Source organism: Hemicordylus capensis, chromosome 3, assembly GCF_027244095.1.
Source record: "Hemicordylus capensis ecotype Gifberg chromosome 3, rHemCap1.1.pri, whole genome shotgun sequence".
NCBI classification, from domain to species: Eukaryota; Metazoa; Chordata; class Lepidosauria; order Squamata; family Cordylidae; genus Hemicordylus; species Hemicordylus capensis.
This window is the reverse complement of record NC_069659.1, coordinates 137109364-137134569: the sequence shown is the minus strand read 5'-3', so window position 1 is coordinate 137134569 and position 25206 is coordinate 137109364. Positions and strand designations below refer to the sequence as shown.

Below are 25206 nucleotides of genomic sequence, written 5' to 3'. Positions count from 1 at the left end.
AGCGAGGTGGCCAGATTTGCAGATGATACCAAACTCTTTTGGGTAGTGAAATCCAAAATGGATTGTGAGGATCTTTAAAAGGATCTCTCTAATCTGGGTGAGTGGATGACAAAATGGCAAATGAGCTTCAATGTTGGCAAGTGTAAAGCGATGCACATTGGGAGGGAAAATCACAACTTCAAGTATAGGCTGATGGGATCTGAGCTGTCAGTGACTGACCAGGAGAGGGATCTTGGGGACATGGTGGACAGTTCGTTGAAAGTGTCCATTCAATGTGTGGCAGCTGTGAAAATGGCCAATTCCATGCTAGGGATCATTAGGAAGGGGATTGAAAGTAAAACTGCTAATATTATAATGCCCTTATACAAAACTATGGTGCGGCCACACCTGGAGTACAGTGTACAAATCTGGTTACAACATCTAGGAAAGGACATTGTAAAACTGGAAAAGGTCCAGAAGAGGGCAACCAAGATGATCAGGGGACTAGAGCAACTTTCTTATGAGGCAAGACTACAACACCTGGGGCTATTTAGTTTAGAAAAAAGATGACTGTGGAGAGACATGATAGAGGTCTATAAAATCATGCATGGTGTGGAGAAAGTGGATAGAGAGAAAATGATTGCGAGGAAATTTTGGACCAACAAATGGAGGTACTTTTTCACACAACGCATACTCAACTTGTGGAATTCTCTTCCACAAGATGTGACAGCCAACAAGCTGGATGGCTTTAAGAGGGGTTTGCATAACTTCATGGAGGAGATGTCCATCAATGGTTACTAGTTGTAGGGCTATAGGCCACCCTCCGGCCTCAAAGGCATGATGCCTCTGAGTATCAGTTCAAGGGGAGTAACAGCAGGAGAGAGGGCAGCATCTGGTGGGTCACTGTGTAGAATGGGATGCTGGAGTAGATGGGCCTTGGGTCTGATCCAGCAAGGCTGCTCTTATGTTCTTAAGCAGGTTCATATGGGATGGTCCTTCATGTCCTTCCAAACAGTTTTCTTAAATCAGCACTTTGAGTTGTGCCCTGAAATGGCCTGGGTGCCAATGTAGATTTTATAGCAAGGAAGTAACATGCTCCCTATACTGTATCCTGCTCCTTGCCAGCAGCATCATACCACAATTACTCAATGTAATTGAGTATAACATTACTCAATGTTTTTCAAAGGAAGCCGCACTGCAGCAATCCAGACAGGATTTCACTATAGTATGTGTCATCAGATCTGAGTTCTCTAGGAACAGACTCAGTTGTCTCAGCACATTGGCACAAAGGTGGACAAATGTACTCCTGGCCATGATGTCAACTCCACATCCAAGCTCAAGGCTGTACCCAGGAGCACACTCAGACTATAAGCCTGAGCCTTCAAGAAGAGAGCTACTCCATCCAACACAGGTTCTACTCCAGGCCTGCTCAATTTAGGCCCCCCAGCTGTTTTTGGACCGCAGCTCCCATAATCCCCAGCCACAGTGGCCAATAGCCAGGGATTATGGGAGTTGTAGGCCAACATCTGCAGCAGGGCCTAAGTTGAGCAGCCCTGTTATACTCCAACACACAGTTTTAAGCAAAGGTCTTTTTCAGCTCTACCTGGAGATCCCAGGGATCAAACCTGCAGGCAGAGCTGGTGTGGTCTACTCACTGGGCTATGCCTCCGCCCCTTCTAGGCTTCTTCATCTTATTAAAACTTCCAAAATCTTGTTAAAACTTCCCTCAGGACAAACATCTTGCACTGCCCACCTTCCTAGCCATTGCTGCACTTGTTCAAACAGCTTGGGTCTGAGGTATTTAAGAGAGCACTTCCTTCTTCATCAATCCCACTGCTTAAGATCATCTAGGGAGGTCCGGTTGTGGTTGCCACCAGGTCGGTTGGTGGTGACTCAAAACCGGGCCTTTTCTAGAGTTGCCCTGGGACTCTGGAAATCACTTCCTAGCGAAATTAGAGTTTCCCCTCCTCTGAATGTTTTTAAGAACCATCTAAAAACATACCTGTTTAATCAGGCTTTTAGTTTATAGTTTTAAAGCTTTGGTTTTAGAGTTTTTATTGTATTTTAATAAGTTAATGTTTTAATTGCTTTTATATTATGAACTGCCCAGGAACTTTTTTGTACAGGGCAGTATATAAATGTATTAAATAAATAACAATAAATAAATAAATATTACAACAATAAAACAACATAAACATAAAAATAAAACAATAAATAAATAAATAAATAACAATCCCCATCAACCATTCTGTCAAGTATGTATTCTTATCCCTATACTGTAGACGGGGTGAAAGCTGAAAGAGAGTGGGTTGTCTATGGCCAAGTGGTGAGTTCATGACTGAGGTGCAATTTGAACCAGGACTTTCCTATTGGCCCAGTCTCTTAGCCACTATACTACATCAGCTTTCTGTTTCTGCCACAGATCAGAAGTATCCTGGAGCCCTGGAGTTTGTCTTCTACTTTTAAATGCTTTCCCCCCCTTTCCTTTTTAGCAGAAGTTTTCCAAGTCATATTATTATTATTATTATTATTATTATTATTATTATTATTATTATTATTATTATTATTACATTTATATCCCGCTCTTCCTCCAAGGAGCCCAGAGCGGTGTACTACATACTTGAGTTTCTCTTTCACAACAACCCTGTGAAGTAGGTTAGGCTGAGAGAGAAGTGACTGGCCCAGAGTCACCCAGCTAGTTTTATGGCTGAATGGGGATTTGAACTCGGGTCTCCCCGGTCCTAGTCCAGCACTCTAACCTTGTATTCCTAAATTATTTCACTATCCTGGCAAGGTTTCTTATTGTATCACATCAGATTCGTTCAGGTACATGTAAGGGTGCAGAGGCATAAGCCGAGAATCTCCTACAGTATTTAGAGGGATGGCCCAAATGTGAAGATTAGAAAAAAGACAATGAGAGAGAACCTAAAAGGAAATGCAGCACGGATGCCACAATCAGATTAAAAGGAGCTCACGTGTTTTTTTTCAATCTTCCTGGTTAGATCAGTTTAGTGTGGGTGAGATATTTTGTCATAATTCCATGTTTGCCAGAATCCTGTGCCTGTCCTTTCCAGCCCACATTTACTGCTGGAATCAATATCTTTGTCAATCTTTAGGAAGTTTCAGACAAAATATATGGCATATATATATATATATATATATATATATATATATATATATATATATAGTGCCACAAGAGTTTTCAAATCCAGAGTTCGAGAAGACATAGGCTTCAAAACACGACATCATGCATGTATGGGATTCTGGAGATCCTCTAGATCATAGCCAACCTCTCTAAGATTTTTAACGAAACACATATGTATCATGTTAACCTGCACATTTCTTTAAAAAAAATAAAATAATAATAATAATAATCCCCACACCATTCAAATGACAATAGTTCCCCCCCCTCCACCCCATGCAGGCTTAAAACGTGGAAAACTCAAGATGAGCAAATTGCTACAATTGCATGGAATTTGTCCATGTACTTTTTGAAAAGGTAAAGTGTGTCATCGAGTCGGTGTCGACTCCTGGCGACCAGAGAGCCCTGTGGTTGTCCTTGGTAGAATACAAGAGAGGTTTACCATTGCCTCTTCCCGCACAGTATGAGATTATTTATTTATTTAAATTTTCTTATATACCACCTCCTCCAAATACTCTAGGCGATGAACAACAATACTACTACTACTACTACTACTACTACTACTAATAATAATAATAATAATAGGGCAAACACCTGGCGAAACAGGTGGGCCTTGAGAAGGGCCTTAAAAGCAGCCAGGGAGGGGGCTAAACAAATTCGGGTGGGGGGAAAGAGTGTTCCAAAGAAAAGGGGTGACCATAGAGAAGGCCTTCCTATAGGCCAAGGCACCATGCATTACACCAGGGCCTGGGACACTAACGACCTCACAGGTCAGGATACAACTGAGAAGACCTCACAGGTCAGGATACAACTGGCCAAGAGAGGCGATCTCGGAGATATACAGGTGCTAAGCCCATAAGGGTTTTATAGGTGAGAACCAGCACTTTGAACTGGACCCAGTAGTGAACAGGGAACTAGTGCAGTGACTTTAAAAGAGATGTAACATTATCAAATCTACGGCCACCCATGAGGAGGTGGGCCGCTGCATTCTGGACTAGTTGAAGTTTCGAAATAATTTTCAAATGCAACCCTAGGTAGAGAATATTACAGTAATCCAAACGAGAGGCAACAAAGGCATGAGTTACTGTTCCCAGGGCCTGCTGGTCGAGGAAAGGCCGTAACTGGCAAAGCAGCTGAAGCTGAGATGAGATGATGCTTTTCAGCATCTTCCTATATCACTGCTGCCTGATATAGGTTTCCCATAGTCTGGGAAACACCTATAGTCTGGGAAACATACCAGAGAGGATTTGAACTAGCAACCTTTGGCTTGTTAGTCAAGTCATTTCCCCACTGCGCCAAGGAGAATATAAATGAATTTTAAACACAAATAAAAATATTCCAGTGCAGTGCAATTGCGTGTGTGTGTTTGCTTGGAGATAAGTCCCACTGTGCAGGAGGGACTAACTTAAATCAAATTTCCACCTGTTACTTCTTCATAAATTTCTTAAATCTTCAGGGATGTAGCAAGACCTGAATGGGCCCTGGGACAAAAGTGAAGATGGGTCCCCTGCCCCCGTTTCTCTTCTCCCCACACCACCATGTCTTTGCTGCAGCAGAAGTGTAAGGACATGGTGAATATCAAAACATTCTCAGAACACTTTTTCCTCACTCGTATGCAAATAATATCACACTCCCCCCACGCATGCATGCACACACATATATTTTAACATATGTACCTCCCGGAGAGGACTTGTCTTTTTTTGACAAGTGAGATGAAAGTGAGATTAGTCCTTTTTTCACCTTTTTTGAAGATGAGATGAGTCCTCCAGTCAGGAGTGAAAAGCAAGCCAGTGAGTTGCAGAGGTGGGAAAGTAAAGAACAAGCTATCCCCCTCAGCCAGTGGGACCTCCTCCCTCAGGGACATTTCTCCCCAGTGCCCACTGCCTGTTCAATTATAGCTACGCCCCTGCAAATCTTATAACTAAAACTTTTTAATTTATGTCTCAAGAGAGTATTTAAAAACTTTAGGAGGGAATATCTAGTATTTTAGATAACTTGATTTTAAAAACTAGTTTAGGAAACAGTACACAATAGCCAGTTTTTAATGTAAGGTATCTGCTTTGGCCCAACCCACCTTCCAAAACAGCAATCCTGCTTTCCAGGCCTGTCTCTTTGTAAAAGTGACTTTGTTCTGCTAGGAAACAGAAACGAAAAGCCCAGACATTTTCAGAAGCAAGAGCTGGTAGTTATTGGAGAATGCTGGGCAGTGTTCTCTCTAATTTTTTTCCATCTGTGCACAGAATGTGTTTTTTGGAAGTTTCAAATCAGTTTGTGTGCACATGCATTCAGAGTGGGCCTTCCTGATTCAACCAAGGTGGGATCTAAAATTAACTCAGCAGACATCCAAAAACTTATGAGCACGTGCACATGTGTACGCCTTAGAGGCAACTCATTTTCACAAGAAGAAACAAAAATGAATGTCCCTATTTGATTGGTAGGTAACAAGATGTGTGAGTGAGCCATACATTCATTTTTTTAATTAACTATGTTTATTTAATTTTAATTAGTATATGTATTATGTCTGTGTTAAGATTTGTTACCCATGCAGTTTTTAAAAATGAGAAATGTAGTATTCTATCTAAATTTAATTAAAATATGATTTAAATAAAATATTTTTATTTTTAAAAACTACCTTATTTTTTATCCACCCTGCCACTGTGACTGTTGGAGCTTGCTGACATTTAAGTGTGCCTAGGATTCCCAACTTAATTTCACGTTCTAAATTCCTTTCAAATCTTTCATTGGAAAAAATATAGAATAATGCTGTACATTGTATAATGCAGTAACAATTATGTTGCTTTTCTTTTTTTTATCATCAATGAAGCACTGAAGCTTCAACCAGGGATCAACAAGAAAGGATATCTGAAACAGACCCGAATAAATAAGTGTTTTCCATTGTAGTGAAGCATAAAGAGAGAGGGAAAATTATCAGGTAAAGGTGACATAGGTGGTTGAAGCAATGAAGTGCTTTGAGGATTAACGTGAGGCATATGGTTATTGGGCTATCAAAGTTACATCACGAAGACAGATATATAAACTTATGAACACGCTCAGAAATTACAATTGTTGGCAACTATGTTGCTCCATTGGAAAAGAGTCCAGAAGCAACAGTAGCATCTTTGTTAGAAACAACTAAAACATCACAAAAGGGTGAGCAAATGTTGAGGAAATTTTTCATCAGAACTTGATCCCCTACTACCTAATGAGGTGACACTGCTGAGTGGGCAGGGAGGATCAACATACCTACCAATCACTGGATTACACCACCCAACGTTGTTGTAGATCACCACCTAAACTTCAATAATCAGATCTACGCACTGTCATATTTGACTTTCCAGTGGACTCCTGATTTCTGACCAATGATAGAAGCAAATCTGAACAGCTGCTGTTCTATTTTACAAGAGAGAACAGCCATGTCTGCACAAAGCCGTGGCCATCTATGAACACCTCCTCCATTCCATCTTACATACTCTTGATATGGACTTTCCATCATGTCCAGGTAACTCCCTCCTTTTCCTGCTTAACACTCAGCCCAATGAAGAGTTTGATGAAGGTCTTTGGACCTTTTTCGTTGAATCTAGCTGCTTTCAGATAAACACACAGTCCTGCTTTTCCTATACAAACTAGCAAAACTTTCTCTGCATGCCCAGAGAAAGAATGGGCTATAGAAAAGTAGATATATGGCTGCTCTAGTTTTTAAAAGGGCAAACATCACTCTCTGAACAAAGCAACACACTGCAATTACAACATAGTCCAAGCTACAGGTCAATAATATGATCTACCCATAGGCATATTACAGCTGAGCCTGCTGTGGATCCTCTTATTGTCAATACACATTTAGATTAATTTAAATTAATGTTGTGCAAAGGAAGTCGAAATTCTCTTTTAACTATGATTTCAACAAGAAGAGTTGCCAGGTTGTCATCCGTAAGGGTAACTTAGGGGCATGACCAACACAACACATATTCTTATTTACTATTACATCAAAAATCTTTTGATTCTAAAAGCAGTATGTTGCCACCTACATGTTCAAGAGCTTTAGAAATAAACATTGTGCAATATACGACTCGCAGTTCCAACCCAGAATCCACAAACACTGGCTTCAGCAGTGAGCAAAATGGATCATCTGCAAAACCCGGCTCTTCCCACAAGAGAAAAAGAGCAGGGACTTGCCTCTCAACATCGTGCTGAGCTTTGGAAGTGTTTTGCAAAATCAATGTGTAAAGCTTCCTATACATAATCCCAGATAAGAGGTGTGCCACCACGTTCTGCACTAAGCACATTACCTTAAAGCAGAGCCACAGACCCATCCCTTGCTAGTGGCTCTATCACATATTTCACAGGTCTTGATCTCAGAAAGTAAAAAGAATACAGAAACAAAAAGAGGGCTCCATGGTAAAGCTGTACTTTGAAGGCAAAACAACTGTCTGGCTTCTATTTTCTCCAACAATAAAAAACAAAGTGACTGGACAAAATACAATAAGGTCTGCGATTCCCAAGTGGTGCCAGTTTATATTTCACTTCTGAAAAAGGTGCTCTGTTAAGAATGACTAGTTAATTCATCTTGGTGCACAATTTTTAAATTTAAATTCAAGCACAGCTGGTTAATTTATGCAAATTGCAAATACAGCCAAAGCTGCACTACAGCCTAGTGCAGACCCACTGCTACATCACCCAAACAACCACAGTTAGCCCACTCAGCAGGACTAACTCGCCCTAGAACATATTCCACTTCTTAACCATGGTTGATGACTTAATCACCGTTAGCCATTTGGCAGCCCCAATGTTAAAGCTAACCAGGGTATCTCTTTAGGTCCTGCATGTCAAAGATACTCAAGTGTACTCTTAGTTCCTGCCATTCTTTTTTCTCAGAGTTGCCCCTGTAAATCTCTTCTTCGAGCAATATATCTATAGTTATACTGCTAAATCATCATGAGATATATCAAACTTTGAGCACTTACGGTATTCGGTGGAGAAAAGAAGCTGGCGAAGAAAGACATGCCCCTCTCACACTCACCCCTACATCTCTTTTTGGAATTATTCAAATGCACAAATGTGCCACAGATCTTTAGTATACATCATTCTACTATAGATGTACTGTACCGGCTTTCATTTTAGTGATAATTTATGCTAGAATATGGACTTTATTTCCTTACTTTGCTATGAATATTATAGTTAAATTCTATTCCACTCATCTTCCAAGGAACTCAGAGCAGTAAAAATTTAAGGAACTATTCTCCCCTCCCATTTTTATCTCTGTAAAGGTAGGGAACAGCCCAAAGTCGCCTCGTGAACTTCATGACTGAGTGGTGATTTGAACCCAGTCTCTTCGCTCTGTAAACACTACACCACACTGGCATAACACTTAAAGAAAGGAAAGGTCTTTTTCCCCCTAATTATACCAGATAAAACTTCTCTCACATAAAACTCTCTCAGCTTTATTTACCATCATTTATTGCAGTGGATGCCATTCCAAGATTAAACCTTGCAGCCTGTGTGTCACCCACCTTTTACAGTAACAAAGTCAGATAAAACCGCGCCAAATATCTTTCTTCACTTGCATAGTTTCTCTGTAATGCAGATGGTAGATTTTTTAAAGCCAACTTTAACCAACACCTGCTCTTCTATCCAAGTGCACGATATATCTGATAAAGCTACAAAACCAGCCACTCCAAAGAACATACAGATCCTTTGCTACACATAGCTGCTTACAGGAAACCTCAACTTAGCTTATTTTTGAGGACACTGATCTGCATAGTTCCTTTACATGAACAAAGTCTGCTGCATGCACTGCTAATGGCACAGCAGCCTATTCATAGATGCAGAGTTAAAAAAGCATCACCAACATCCAGTAGTACACCATACTACTGAGCCTTGAGTCCATTGTTAATAATGTGAATAAATGAAGATTAAAACCTTAAAGTAGCAATTTGTTATTCAGAGCTTTGCTTTATTTCAATCAGGCATATGAAAAGTTAACCAATCTTTGAATATTTTAGTTTATGCTTATTCACATATGGAATGTCAGCAGTCCCTTCCTCTGTCTAAACCAGGCCTGCTCAACTTTGGCCTTCCTGCAGATGTTGCCCTACAACTCCCATTCCTGGCTATTGGCCACTCTGGCTAGGGATTATGGGAGTTGCAGTCCAAAAACAGCTGGGGAGCCAAAGTTGAGCTGGTCTGGTCTAAACACATGGTTCTAGCCAGCAACGAATAATGCAAAACCTTAAAACACTCCGAAAGATAAGATGTGCTGGAGTTCAAAAGGGCAAGATAGATTCTATTAAAATGAAAATAAATCCACTGAAACAAGCAACACCCTCTCTAGCAACGCCAACCACATACATGATTCACAACATTGAGAATGTCATCTCCACATGATCTGCAGAAGCAACAACTTGCTGCCCACAACACTTCACCCTAGTGCTCTGTTCACAGCAGCAACTGTGCCCCTAATGGCAGTCTATACATCATATACTTTTCTATACTTGGAAAATGTACAATCTAGCAGTTATGCTGTTTTATATTTTAAGTTTTCTAAGTATGGAGGAATAAACATTTTCATTGCTGCTTCATCCCAGAAACTCTGGGTGCAGCTGAGATCAGTGTTACGCCTAGTGAGGCTAGTGGAAGTGCTGACTGTAAGCAGTGATGGACTGGATATGGGCAAACAAGATGTGATTTAACTTAATCCATACAAGATGGAGGAGTTGGTGGCTCACAGGAGATGATCTTGTAAGGCAGGTAGATTCCTTTGGGAGCAGGCAGTTCTTAAGGTTCCTGGGACCCATACCACTGGGGAGGTGGGGATTCAAACTGTGTGAGATGGAGCTGTACTTCCTCTGAAAGACCAGGTGTACAATCTGAGGAATGCTCCTGGACAAGTTTGGCTGGAGTACTAGCTATGACACTTCCTGGGAAAAGTAGGGCTGGCCACTGACATCAGTGCCTAGGCCAAGGCTGGATTACTGCAATGTATTCTAGACTATCCTTTAAAAACAATTCCAAAGCTGCAGGCTGTTTTCAAGAGGCCACTCACAGGAAGTATATGACTCTGACTGAAGCAAATGAATCCTGCTGCTTATTCATTTCCAAATGCAATTAAAGGTGCTGTTTATTAGGTATGTGCACGAACTGGTTCATGACACTCCTTAGGGCAGTGGTTCTCAATGTGTGGGTCCCCAGATGTTGCTGAACTACAACTCCCAGCATCCCTAACCAAAGGCCAATGGGGCTAGGGATGCTGGGAGTTGTAGTTCAGCAACATCTGGGGACCCACACGTTGAGAACCACTGCCTTAGGGTGCCTGCAGCCAAACCAGTTCAGCAGGGCAAGAGCGGTTCCCTTAAGAAGCAGGTCCTTAACTGCTCCACTGCTTTTCCAGGTGTAGCGCTCGCTCTACCGAAGGCTGCATGCGGCTGCAGTGCTGTTCCCTGTGTCAGAAGCAATGCTGCAGTCGTGTGTGGCCTTTGGTAAAGCAAGCACCATGCCTGGAAAAGCAGTCAGGTGGCAGCGGAGTAGGCAAAGACCTGCTTACCTGCTTCTTCTTACCTGTGTTATAAGACGCCCAGAAAACAATTTGTTATGGGGCAGCTAACAAATAGGTTATTTTTTATAGTTTATTTTTATATTATAAATAGTAATTTATAATGATTTATTTATTATCATTATGGAACCCACTCCCTGCCTCAACCACAGATGCCCGAGCCCATTCAGGCACATCCCTAATGTTTTTAACTTTAAATCCCTAAATGGGTTGGGTCCCAGATAACTTGAGAATAGCCTGCTTCCAAAGGAATCCATCTGCCTAACAAAATCTTCCATTCCGGGGGAAGTCTCTGCTCTGCATGCCAATGCCTGCTGAGGCACAATTATAACCAAGGGCCTTTGGCATGGTTTCCCTGGATTGTGAAACCATCTCTTCCCATTTTTCATAGGCTCCTCAAAACCACCCCAGTGCAAGTGGGCTAACTTGTGGACCCTCTAACCAATTTGAACCAAATTCACCTATTCACCCAGGCTTTTAATTAAATATTGTTTTAACACTTCTAGCATTGTTTTAAAATGTTGTTTTAAAATTTAAATGTTATAATGTTTTAACTTTTACAAATGTAATTTACTTTGTTTTAACTACTGTTTTAAGTTTTTTTGTCATTTATTTTATTAACTAATGTTTTAGGTTTTGTTTGTTTGTAAATCTCCCAGAGACATGAGTGTGGGGCGGTAAATAAATAAATCAATAAATAAATAAATAGGAGGTTCAGGGGAGACACACACAGACACACACAGAATGACGGGTGATCTCATAAGCCTACTGGGAAGAAGGCTAAAAAGGAAAGACATTATTTAGTAGTTTCTTATATTCTCACACACTATACCACAGAAAAAAATGTCATGGCTTCTGGGCATAAGAGACTATATCTGGGAATGTTTTGAAGAAATTCCTTCCATTGGGTAAAAAAGGAAAATGTGTCAAGTATAAGCAGTGCAAGGAGGACATCTTCACTGTAAGAATGGAAACTCAGAAGAGGTTAAACCACTTCTTAAGAAGTCTTCCCTGGATCCCTTAGAGATGGATAGTTACAGACCAGTCTCCAATCTTCCATGGTTGGGCAAGGTTTGAAAGGGTGGTGGCTAAACAGCTCCAGGTGATTTTGGAGGAAACCAATTATCTAGACCCATTTCAAACTGGCTTTAGAGCTGACTAAGGGTTGGTGCTTGGTCAGCCTGGCTAAGGGTTAGAGCTTGGTCGGCCTGATGGATGACCTTTACCAGGGAATCAACAGAGGAAGTGAGACACTGTTGGTTCTTTTGGATCTCTCTGTGGTGTTCAATACCATTGACCATGATATCCTTCTGGATCACCTGAGGGAGCTGGGGATAGGAGGCACTGCTTTGCAGATCCAGATGGTGGAGCTTGGTGACTGTTGTTCTTCGAAATGGGAGCTATTCTATGGAGTCCCTCAGGGCTCCATTCTGTCACCAATGCTTTTTAATATCTACATGAAACCGCTGGGTGATGTCATCAGGGGATTTGGTGAAGGGTGTTATCAAGGGTGTTATCAGTATGCTGATGACACCCAAACCTACGTCTCCTTTTCTTCATCATCATCATCATCATCATCATCATCATCATCATCAGGAAATGGCATTCATTCCCTAAATGCCTGCATACAGGCAGTAATGGGCTGGATGAGAGATAAAAAATTGAAGCTGTATTCAAGCAAGATGGAGGTGCTCATTGTAGGAGACAGGAATTTGAGAGTTCTTCCTGTGCTGGATGAATTTACACTCCCTCCAGAAGGAGCAGGTATACAGCTTGGGAGTGCTTTTGGATCCAGGCCTCACCCTGGTATCTCAGGTGGAGGCTACGGCCAGAAGTGCTTTCTAGCAGCTTCGGCTGATTCAACAGCTGCTTCTATTCCTTGTAGAGAAGGATGTCAAAATAGTGGTGCATCAGCTGGTATCCTCCAGGCTTGACTATTGCAGTGTGCTATATGTGGGGCTGCCTTTGCACGCAATTCAGAAACTTCAGTTCATTCAAAATGCAGCAGCCAGATTGTTCTCTGGGATAACCTGGAGAGACCATATTATGCCTGTACTGAAACAGTTGGACTGGCTGCCAATATGTTTCTAGGCAAAATGCAAAGTTCTGGTTATTACCTTTAAAGCCTTGAATGGCTTAGGTCCAGGTTACCTTAGAGAGCACCTTCTTCTTCATGATCCTCACTGTATGTCAAGGTTGTCCAGAGTAGTCTGTCTCCAGTTGGCACCAGGACGTCTGGTGACAACTCAGAACCGGGCCTTCTCGGTAGCAGCTCCTAGGCTGTAGAATACACTCCCAGCAGAAATTCGTGGTTAGGGATCTTTATTGGCTTTCAAGAAAGCCCTTAAAACTTGTTTGGTCTGGCCTTCCAGGGTTTTTAAACTGCTTTTAAATGTTGCTGTTTTAAATGGGTTTAAAATGTTTCTAAATTCATTTTTGTTTTAAGCTGATTGTTTTAATGATGGTTTGTTTGTCCTTGTTCTGTGATGCACTGCCCAGAGCCTTTGGATGGGGCGGTATTAAAATATAATAAATAAAAAATAAATACGTAAATAATGAAAAGAAAAACTGCTTACTGGGAGAAAATGACAGTAAGAGTGGAGAAGATGAGATCTAATTTTAGAAGTTTTATGGGCAGCTTTTACTGTTGTGATGACTTGTCTGTTAGAGCTAATAAAATGTGGGAAAAGGTTTTAAGGACAACCTAGGCAATTCAATTGCAAATGTTAAACATTTATGTAATATTTAAGATGGTTTCATTTAATACCATACAAGTATGTTGCAGGTAAAATTGCTCATATCCGTTCTGACTTGGATACTAAGGTTCTTCCAGAACTGGAATGGGTTTGTTACACCGTCTGGTTTTGTTAGATTACATACGTTTCAGATTGTGTTGCCTAAGGAGGTGCACAGGCTGCTTGGAAGGCTGAGGCCTACCATGTGTGCGCTCAGCCCCTGCTCCTCATGGTAGGTGAACATCATTAGGGAGCGACTGGTTCCATGGGTGGTGGGGAGATGAATGCACTCAAGAATCAGGGGATGGGGCCAAGGACGCAGTCATTAGGCCCCTCCTTTTAAAAGCCTTCATTGGACCCAGATGGTTTAAAAAGCTTTCAACCAGTTTATAACCTCCCTCTCTTGAGCAAGGAGTTGGAAAGCATAGTGGTGTCTCAGCTCCAGGCAGCCCTGGATGAATTTGCTTATTAGTTCCTTTCTAGTCTGGCTTCCACCTTGGATTCATGATGGAAATTGCCTTGGTTCCTCTGGTGGTTGATTGTGTGCAGGAAATGCTCCGACATGTGCACAGAAAGGAGGGGCAATTTGGAGGCCTCCCTTCCCTTTACCTCCTAAAATATGTCCCTGGGGATCCCACAACTTTTTGTGGACATGTTTTTCATGAGACAAAGTAATCTGCAAAGAGAGAGAGGGAGTTGGCATAAGTTTCCCCATCCACTCTACATGGACACAGAAGCATTCTCTATGTACAACTCTTAGTTTGGATTGTGGTCACCGATTATAGCTAAAGTTCTGGCAGAAGCGTAAATGGAAAATGCAGTTAATTCTAGATATAACTAAATAATCAGGTAATCTTTAAATGCCAAGAAACTTTGAAGAGAAGATGAAGGAAAGCTAGATTTCTGTTACTACAGGGACTCAACACGCCACAAAGACTCTCCCAAGACTTTATTTCTGTATAAAAATAACCCAATATGCTCCAACAGAGAGCAACAAAGGTTAATGCTGACAACTGCTGCCTAATATGAAAGTGAATGGCAGCACACTCAACAGGCCTGGAAATGTCTGCTAGAAAAAGTCTACGGTTGGCATTGAGATATGTCACGAATCACACTGTGCTGCTACCACTTGTCATGGCCTAGTCTTAACCAGCCCCGTGACTTTTAAGTTTAACTGCTGCCAAGTCTTGGGGTTTTCTTTTAACAAAAGGCGGTATATAAATGTAAAAATAATAAATAAATAAATAAATAAATAAATAAATAAAAATAAGTCGATTGAAGTCGATTTGAAGGCTTTCTCTAGCCGAGTCTACTACAACAGCCTTTCAAACCTCTGTTAGTATTTTTTTTTTTAAACTTTAGTAGAGTGATAAAGGCTTTAGGCATGGGTGAAGTGTCCCCGCCCAGTATTGCTTTAGTGGTGGTCAGAAAGGAACTGAAGCACCATTGTAACCATTTTCTCCAACAGTCACACTGTCCAGACAAGGTCAACATCAGAGAATTCTGAGGAGTTAATGAAGTTTCCTGAAGGGTCAACTGCACAGGCACAATCTCATTAAACATTAAGAGCATGGTTGACAATGATAAATCGGGATATGCACAAATGTTTCGGTGGGGCAGGGAGCGGTACCTTTCAGCATAAGTGAAGCAGACCTGCTCCTCCGTGGCTCTGCCGCTTTTCTGGGCACCACGTTGCGCTATTCAGAAGTCCACACTTGGCTGTGAGGCTTCACTCAGCAGCCTGTGCGTGGCAGCAGGGCACAGATGGCCGCCATGTGTGTCCTGCTGCCGTGTGCAAGCTGCCGGGTGAAGCCCCACACGGACTTCTGAGCAGCACAGCACTGTGCCCAGAAAAGCGGAGGAGGGGCAGGTAAGGACCTAATTCACTTATACTGAAAGGTACTGATCCCCACCCCACTGAAATGATTCAGCACTTCCCTACTAGATGTGCCAAATAGATTTGTGCACATTCCTAATGATAAAAATCCAGCCCATCTATCAATCCTTCCTAGGTTTACAACATAGCCACTGTCATGCAGGTGGCTGATAAAGGACATTGCCTAAAAATGTTAGCCACAGGAAGGCATCTGCTTTGTACTACTTTTGCTATGCATATAAAGCCTTAAGGAGTGGGGGCAGAATTTAGCATAAGCATGCCTAAACAAATACTTAAACTCATTGATATTCATTTATTCTAGATAGAACCATCCATCCCAATGACTCTAGGCTGGCAGCAATAAAGTAGAAGTGGATTAGAGAGCATATAGGCTCACAGCAGGGGCACATCAAAAGTATGAATTAGGGGGTTGCATACAAAAGGAACTCCCCTGGGTGGGAGGGCAAAGGGGTTGTAGGATGGAGGAGATTTAAAGGAGATTATCAGTTCTCTAAATGTACTGGGGTAGAGGATGTGGGTAGAGAGGGTAAAAGAGAACGGTGCTGACAAACAGCTGCAGTCTCATAGTGGGAAGAAAAGAACAGCTGAATTGGTAAGCAAGGAGCAGATCAAGGGAGTAGGAAGATGATAATGACAGCTTACTGGAAGGGAAAAACATTCTGATGTTTTTTTAAAAACCCAAAAAACTTTCCAGTTCCCCAGCTCTACAGTCAGCCCACATCTACCTATTTTAAAATGATAAGACTTCAGGAGAGAAAACTACCACTTTTACATCTATGTTTAACTATTATTTTCCCTAATTCCCAGGACTAGCTGGTACCAAAAACACTGAGAGCTGTTTTTCTGTTCTACTCAAGTTGGAGTATCCTCTCTCTTGCACTTTACTTCCAAGTAAACATTCAACACTGAGCCATTTTTTGAAGAGCGGTATATAAATCAAATAAATAAATTAATAATAATAAACTTTAAGAATGACATTTAGAAAACCCTCAAAATACCATGCTACACAGCCACTTGTCCCAAGAGGCCTCTCCCAAGAGATTTGAGACCTCCCTAGAGACCTCTGCTAGATCCTTCCTGATCACAGAGTGAGTGTTGCATACTTAAGTAATTCTGCTGCCCCACCCTTTGCTCACACAGAACACTGTATCCCACCCACAACTGTTTGAGGAACAATGTTCCACCATCTCAGCTGGAGAACATGACACCCCTTGTAATTTGTCCTTTAACTTTGGTCTACTCCATCATTTCCAGTAGAAGAGAAAAAGGAGGATTTGCACACCTAAGTCCATACAAACTTAACACCCAGCATTAACTGGGAGAGAAAACAAAGATTGAAATGCAGACAGAAAGTACGAGATATAAAGCAAGCTCATGCAGTTTCCTATGCCAGTTCAGATGTTATGGTTAAAAGGTTAAAGTTGTGCCATTGAGTCGGTGTCGACTCCTGCTGACCACAGAGCCACGTGGTTTTCTTTGGTAGAATACAGGAGGGGTTTACCATTGCCATCACCTACGCAGTATGATATTATGCTGCTCAGCATCTTCCTATATTGCTGCTGCCCGATATAGGTGTTTCCCATAGTCTGGGGAACATACCAGCAGGGATTTGAACTAGCAACCTCTGGCTTACTAGTCAAGTCATTTTCCCACTGCGCCATTAGATGGCTAAGAAATGGTAAAAAGCAAGGGCACAAGTGATATACACGAGCTTGAATATGCATCTCAATGTCATGGGCTTCACCATTTGTAAGATCTGCCAATGCCGTCTTTATATGACAGCAGCAGAAAAGATCATCCTTTCTCCCCATTTCTTGTAGCGTCTGACCCATCTCTTTGAAACAAATCAGTTGTGATTAGCAATTTTTCAAGCCAAATTTCAGGATCAAATGGTACTCTCCCAATCCCTTCTTAGAGCCACTATCACAGAGGCTGAGGGGCTCATCAGACAGACATAGGGCAAGGCCAGATCTTTTCATAACAGCTAATCCACCACTCCTTGCTTATAAGGAAAAGAAACTCTGCTGTATTAAATCACTTGGTGCTTTGGTATTTCTTTACAGGAAAACCTCGGTATTCATGGGGTTTCCATTCCCAGTTAGTGCTGTGGATACCGAAACCACAAATACCGAGTGATTGGGGCAATGGCATCACAGGGGTTAGGTTCCTGCAGGCCCAGAAATCAGACAAAAAGGGCAAAAATCAGGAGGAAACACTAAATACAAATACCCTACCATAGTCCGTGGACCTCCAGTAATGCCGCACAAAAGTGCCAAACTCAATTGTGGGGAGGAGGGAAACATTTTCAGAGTGTGTGTTTTTTTAAAGGCCACAAAATGGCGGGCGGAAATGACCTCGGAGATCATTTCTGCCTGCCCCGACCCACAAAATAAAAATATATATGTTAAATAATAAATATGCAGATCTTAACCCATTGAAGGCCAATTTTTATCACGTATGCTGAGGCTGGGTGCTAATTATCCAACCACAGATATGCGAAACTGCAGCTGTCGGGTCCGTGAATATCAAGGTTTGCCTGTATAATATTTATATGTTGCTCTTCTACCACAGCGGCTTACAAAAACACAGTTAAACAGTAAAATGTTTTGAAACATCATATTTTTTAAAAGCCCAAACAATAACAGAAGACAGATTATGGTGAATTAAAAGTCTACCATAAAACCATTTGAAAAAGCTATCCTCCAAAGTGGATTTACAATGGATCTAGATTGGTGAAGTCACTGCCAGTCTCACAATGTTGGAGAGAGGGAGAATATATGAATGAGCAGGTCCAATCTGTAGTCTTGGTTTATTAATTTCTACATGAAAGAGAGTCACTGGTTTTACTCTATTCATTTTTTTTCTAGCAGTATCCCTTACTTTCATCAGTTTGCTGAAGGAATATATTTCTCAGATGTAAGAATTTAACCTTGATCTTACTGACAAGGACAAAGCTTAGAAACTTCACATATTGCTATTTTATTACTAATCCCCTGGAACACTATTACCTACTTTCCAAAGGATTTCACTGTGTGCTGTCTATAAACGCTACTATTGACCTTCTGTTCTCTCACAGAAAAAACATATATTCAACTTGTGTTATAAGCAGAATGCTGTAGATATCTTACAGTTTAAATTCACTGTCTGGGAAAGGGGGAATTTCTAACCCCTCTCTCACTAGGATGCTGTGTAATTATGTTACTATTTAGTTCTATCACTACTATGTACAGTGGGTATAGGAAAGAATCACCCCCTTTGATAGACCTTAAATTCTGGTTCCCTTACATCCTGAAATGAAAACACAAAGAAAATTCCCTTCACCAGCTGTACTTATCCAATGCAACCTATAACATCCAACTGAAAAACATCACAATTACAGTCCAGAAAAAGTGTCAGAAATAAAAAACAAGAATTACTGAGATTGAAAAAGGATCACCCTCACCAATGTCAATATTTTGTTGAACCACCTTTTGCTTTAATAACAGCCTTGAATCTGTTGGGATACTTCTCTATCAACCTTGCACATGTAGACAGAGCAATATTTGCCCACTCCTCCATACAGAACTGTTCATTGGATAAGTACAGCTGGTGAAAGGAATTTTCTTTGTGTTTTCATTTCAGGATGTAAGGGAACCAGAATTTAAGGTCTATCAAAGGGGGTGATTCTTTCCTATACCCACTGTATATAATGCAATGTATGTCCATGCCCTACAGAAACAAAAATTACAACTGCAACAATTTCTAGTATTTTGAGTTCTGTTCTCTCACAGGTTTCCTGGAATCATCTAGGGTCACTCAGTCTGAATCATCTAGGGTCACTCAGTCTGATTTCTGATTGTTCCTTATTCTTCAGAGGCTGAGGCTTAAGTTTGCTAAGCCATGTTAACTAGAATTAAGTCTATACATAAAATTTTGAAAATGCCACAGTGTATTTTTCTCCTATTTTTGGCTACTATTAGGAAGTCATTGTAAAGCAAAGGGATTCCTTTGGGCATAGCCCCGCAGATCATCAAACTGGGTCGAGCAAATGGACTAGAGCACCAGTCAGTTCAACTGAACCCGGTTTGTGGACGAGTGTTTTGGCTCTAATTCAGTCTGAATTCAAACTGAACCGTAAGCAACTGTTCTGTGCACACCTCAAACATATGGCTATTTCCCCCCAACCCCCTTTAAGCTGTATCTTTAAAAGATCCTGGATTCTGAACATCTGAGCCTATCTTAAATAAAATCACTTCTGTGCAGAGCATTGAAACTCTACTTCGTTAGCTTACAGTACATATATATGTACCACTCACACACATTAATGCAGTGCTAAAGCAACACTCCACTCTCAGTAACCTAGATATTACCTAGGGAATTTACCTGGAATAGATTGAAGCATGATATTTACAACATACATTAATTCTGGCATATTTTACGCCCTAGGGTCATTTCAGCTCATGAACCAACTGGCAGAAGCAGATAAAAATCTGATTCCGCATATGATGATAAAAAAAATGTATAATTCAAGAGAAAGAATAAGTGGCTTGCTATATATTCTGAATTGCTAAAAATCCTTGCAACTGCTATGACAGAAGACAAAATGAGTAATTTTACGAATTAGCACTGTATGCCAATTTAAAAATATTACATTTTGCAAAAACCATTTTATTTACCACTATTTCAATTTCAAACTACTGTATCCAAAACACCTCATAACAAACAGGTTTGTTTTTTTCACTTCACTTCAGATACTGTTTAGACAATCCACTTTTATCTACATTTTATCAAAATAAAATAAAGAGAAATAAAGAGAAAACTTTAAATAAACCTGCTTAAGTCACTCTGACAGTAACAGTGCTTCAGCCCTAGCTGGCAACCGTAGACTGCCACTGGCATTGGCTCAGAGCTAGGAAAAGCCTGAATCAATTAATTAAAGAAAGCTTCAGCTGCTTCCCTTTTGACAGAAACAAGCAGATCTTGTTTCCTTACTCCCAGCACTTCTCAGTTCTGGATCTTTGAGAGGCCTGCAGTCACCAAAAAGGATCTTGGCTGGTAAAAAAATCTACAGATGCTGGTCAGGTCTCATTTTATGTTAGGAGAACATTCAACCAAACTTGGAATTCCCAAGTGTGGAATTCTGCACTTGGAATTCCAAATTCTTGCCCTAGATGTTTTTTCTGCTCAAGCTCTCAATCCAGAGGTTAGGTAGGGCTCATCTGCTACCTTGTTCCCTACATATTTTAAATATGTAGAGTATTGCTTGCTGCTTGTAGGTTCTAACTCAGTCAATGTGTCTGTGATGGTTGGCAGCAGCACCAGATCTGTCAACCATCTTTTGAGACCAGGGAGGGATTCCAAAGTGGGGTGCTTTGGAATGGAGCGGAGAGAGGTGGATATAAATAAAAAAACCTGGGGGAAATAGATGTTCAGATAGGATCTTTTCTGGGATTAGAGGAGTTCCAGGGAGGGACTGGTTAGGTTAAGATCTGAGTCAATAAAACTTGAATGGGTGAGAGTCAAGTCAAGTGTCGAGACTTTAGTCATATTGTTGATCTATCTGCTCCAAATTCACGGTGTCAAATACTGCCAGTCGTTGACATCCGGCTGTAACAACTGCCAAGCATTATGTTAAGAAAGCCAGTATGAGTGTATGTCCCTGATTTGGCAGAGAGAAATCATTAAGCTTGTTGTACTCAAACAGTTTTATTGTATAGTTAAATCTGTATCAATTGCATTTTACTTTCCTCTCACGCGACCCTCAATTATACTACTGGGATAATTCAGTAACAGCAAAAATTACTGGTAACGGCAGAAACTGAAAGGGAAAAGGGAGAGGAAGGAACATATTCCACATTAACATTTAGCTAAATTCCTTTTAGTTAATAGCTGGATAAACTCACTATAAGAACATAAGAACAGCCCTGCAGGATCAGGCCCAAGTCCTATCTAGTCTGGCATCCTGTTTCACACAGTGGCCCACCAGATGCCTCTGGGAAGCCTACAGGCAAGAGCTGAGGGCATGCCCCCTCTCCTACTCCCCTACAACTGATATTTAGAGGCATCTTGCTTCACTAATTTCTGTACAGATCCCCTCATGTGTCATGTCCAGGCTGGGGAAGCACGGTATTGTTCGTGACAGTGTCCTTCTAGCTGCCCAACAGCATTACACTTAATATAACAGCCTCTAAAAGGATCGTGGAAGAATCCAGTGTTTCCTCTAACAGTAAATCCCAGATGTTCTTGACTACAACTTCCAGTATCCTCAGCCAAAGCCCACTGCAACGAGGGATTCTGGGAGCTGTAGTCAACATCTCGGATTCCCTGTTACAGGGAATATTATTATTTACATTTATTATTATTTACATTTTATATCCCTCTCTTCCTCCAAGGAGCCCAGAGCGGTGTACTACAAACAACCCTGTGAAGTAGGTTAGGCTGAGAGAGAAGTGTCACCCAACAAGTATCATGGCTGAATGGGGATTTGAACTCGGGTCTCTCTGGTCCTAGTCCAGCACTCTAATCACTACATCACACTGGAAGTATCCATACAGTCCCAAACACTTACTTCCAGATCTATAGTAAAACTAGATACTAAAGAGCAAACCTCCTGAAGTAGAGCACAGGTAACAATAATACTGACATAGCAGATTCTTTGGATACTGTATTGGCAGTAATGGGCTGGATTACTGAAAACACACCTGTAATTATTTTCTAAATATATTTATAATACAATAAAAATTGGATTACTGAAAACTGCATTAGAGTAATTGCTTCACCTTGTTTAATAATGTCAATGTTATAAATCAACTTATTCTCCTCTGATTTGAAATTATGGGAGCAACATGAAGACAAATGAGCACACCGCAAGTGACACTTATTGCTGTTCTCATTAGCACATTCATGAACCAACGATATGGAATCAAACCCTGCTAGTCATGAAGAAAGCAGTTAGATATGATACAATTAGTGTTATGGATGCCACAGGATCTCAGCCTCGAGGTTTCTAAATAATCACTAAACAAAACTAAACAAAAACAACATTAAGTAATCAAGCTGATTCCATGCCTTTCGACCCTGCAGCACTGTGGAGAACTCAATATTGGTTGGTATATAAAGGGCTGAGGATCTAAGGTAGAATGGCTGAAAAGAACAAGCCATTGTTACATTGTTGAGTCAGCAGATGGTGCAGTGATGTAACAGAATTCAGATGAGGTGAGAAGAATGAATCTCTAAAAGGTGCAAAATAACTGGGCAAAGTTGACTGGTGAATTAAAATCTCTTTTGGACCACTGAGACGGCCCAATTTATAGGTCAACAGGAAGGAGGCTTAAGTAGAGGGCTCCACCTACTTGGTCACAATAGTATACAAAGCCAGCTTCTACCTACAGTCAGGGTCAGTGTCACTGAGTGGTGAGAGTGCTTGCAGCCAAGAAAATAGGAGAAAGAAGAACCTAGCTTCAAACAGCAGCTTAGAACTGAAATCATTAGAAGACAGATTGCTGAAAGAGAGGAAGCGCTGAAGCGAATCTCAGGCAATGTGTGCAGCAAGTGTAAAGTAATGCACATTGGGAGGGAAAACCCCAACTTCAAGTATACGTTGATGGGATCAGAGCTGTCAGTGACTGACCAGGAGCGGAATCTTGGGGTTGAGATGGACAGCTCGTTGAAAGTGTTGACTCAATGTGTGACAGCTGTGAAAAAGGCAAATTCCATGCTAGGGATCATTAGGAAGGGGATGGAAAATAAAACTGCTAATATTATAATGCTCTTATACAAAACTATCGTGCAGCCACACCTGGAGTACCTGGAGTACCGAGTACAATTCTGGTCACCATATCTAAAAAGGGACATTGTAGAACTGGAAAAGGTGCAGAAGAGGGCAACCAAGATGATCAGGGGCCTAGAGCACCTTTCTTATGAGGCAAGACTACAACACCTGGGGCTATTTAGTTTAGAAAAAAGATGACAGTGGGGAGACATGATAGAGGTCTATAGAAATCATGCATGGAGTGGAGAAAGTGGATAGAGAGAAATTATTCTCTCTCACACAACACTAGAACTAAGGGTCGGACCGCAGTGCCGGACCACAGTGCCGGACCACAAATTGATTATGCATTGTATGAAAAAGTACCTCTGTTTGCTGGTCCTAAATTTCCCGGCAATCAATTTCATGGGATGACCCTTAGACCGCAGTGCTGACCACAGTGCCGGACCCTCTGTCACAAAATGTGGAGACAGCCAACAACCTGGATGGCTTTAAGAGGGGTTTGGATAACTTCATGGAGGAGAGGTCTGTCAATGGCTACTAGTTGGAGGGCTACAGGCCACCTCTAGCCTCAAAGGCAGGATGCCTCTGAGTACCAGTTGCAGGGGAGTAACAGCAGGAGAAAGGGCATGCCCTCAGCTCCTGTCTATAGGCTTCCAGTGGCATCTGGTGGGCCACTGTGTGAAACAGGATGTTGGACTAGATGGGCCTTGGACCTGATCCAGCAGGGCAGTTCTTATGTTCTCAAGTAGCAGTTCTATTCTACATGTATTACATCTACAAGCTCACAGCCAGAGGAGATGTCCAGGAGTACATGCCCCTCCTCCCTTGAATCATGCCCCTCCTCCCTTGAATCAGAACTTAGAGACATCGGTTACTCAATGTGACATTTTAAATAATTTTGTGTTGATAAAATCAGACTCGAGCCAAATTGGATTCCATGGTTACTGCAGAGTCTACTACAGAGGTGTCCAGCCACTCCCCTTGTATGGTTAGATTGGAGTCTCCTGAGGATTAGGCAATTACAGGCTTTTTTCCATGCTCCCAAAGGTAGGCAGGGTGATTGAGAGGGTGGTAGCTTCTCAACTCGAAACAGTCTTGAAAGAAGTAGATCGTCTGGACCCACTTCAAACTAGCTTTCAGGTAGCCTATAGGGTGGAGACTGCCTTGGTAGGGGTGTGCATGGACCATTTGGCATGGTTTGGTCTGAATTCAGACCGAACTTCGGCTCCGGGAGCCATTTTGGTCGAACCAAATGGCTAGGCCAGTCAGTTTCATGAACCGGATCGAAGTGGTTCGCAACTGAATGGCTCAAACTGGCTCAGTTCACGATCTAATCGATTCTGCACATCCTTATGCCTTGGTTGGCGTGATGAATGATCTACAATTAGGAACTGACAGGGGGCTCTGTTGGTTCTCTTGATTTCAATAGCTGCTGAGAGAGCCATTGACCATGGAATCCTTCTGGACTGCCTGAGGGAGTTGGGAGAGGGAGGCACTGATTTGTAGTGGTTCCGTTCCTATCTCCGAGGTAGATTCCAGATGGTGTCACTTCGCAGTTGCTGCTCTTCAAAATGAGAGCTACTGTATGAAGTACCGCAAGGCTCCATTCTATCTCCAATGTTTTTTAGCATCTACATGAAACCACTGGGAAAGATCATCAAGAGATTTCATGCAGGGTGTTATCAATATGCTGGTGATATTGATATAGATCCAAACCTATTTCTCCATATCAACTTTGTCAGGAGATGGCTTAGCATCTCTAAACGTTTGCCTGGAATTGGTAATGTGCTGAATGAGGAAGAACAAAATGAAGTTGAATCCAAACAAGATGGAGGAACTCATTGTGGGATGTCGGAACTTAGGAAGTGGTTTAGATCTGCCTGTTCTGTATGAGGTTACAGCTACGTAGTTTGGGAGTACTTCTGGACCAAAACCTCTCCCTGATATTTCAGGCTGAGACAGCAGCCAGGAATACTTTTTATCAGTTTGGCCAATACACCAGTGTTACATGCATGTCACTTATGCGTGTATGTATGCTCAAATTAGGAGTATAATTGGGATTTCCCTTCTCTATCAGCCAAATCAAAGGACAATCGTTGGAAGACTTGTTTCAAGTTATGCACAGGCCTATAGGTGGAGCAAGCTGCTTCTGGGCGA

The 25206-nt window shown here is 41.5% G+C and overlaps 2 protein-coding genes across 5 annotated transcripts in view; both read right to left on the bottom strand.

The window, feature by feature from the left end:
• Nucleotides 1-25206, bottom strand: part of NCK2 (NCK adaptor protein 2) — a 112685-nt gene that overhangs the window by 42964 nt on the left and 44515 nt on the right. The gene's annotated exons all lie outside the window — the stretch shown is intronic.
• Nucleotides 1-25206, bottom strand: part of ECRG4 (ECRG4 augurin precursor) — a 200928-nt gene that overhangs the window by 131221 nt on the left and 44501 nt on the right. The window lies entirely within an intron of this gene.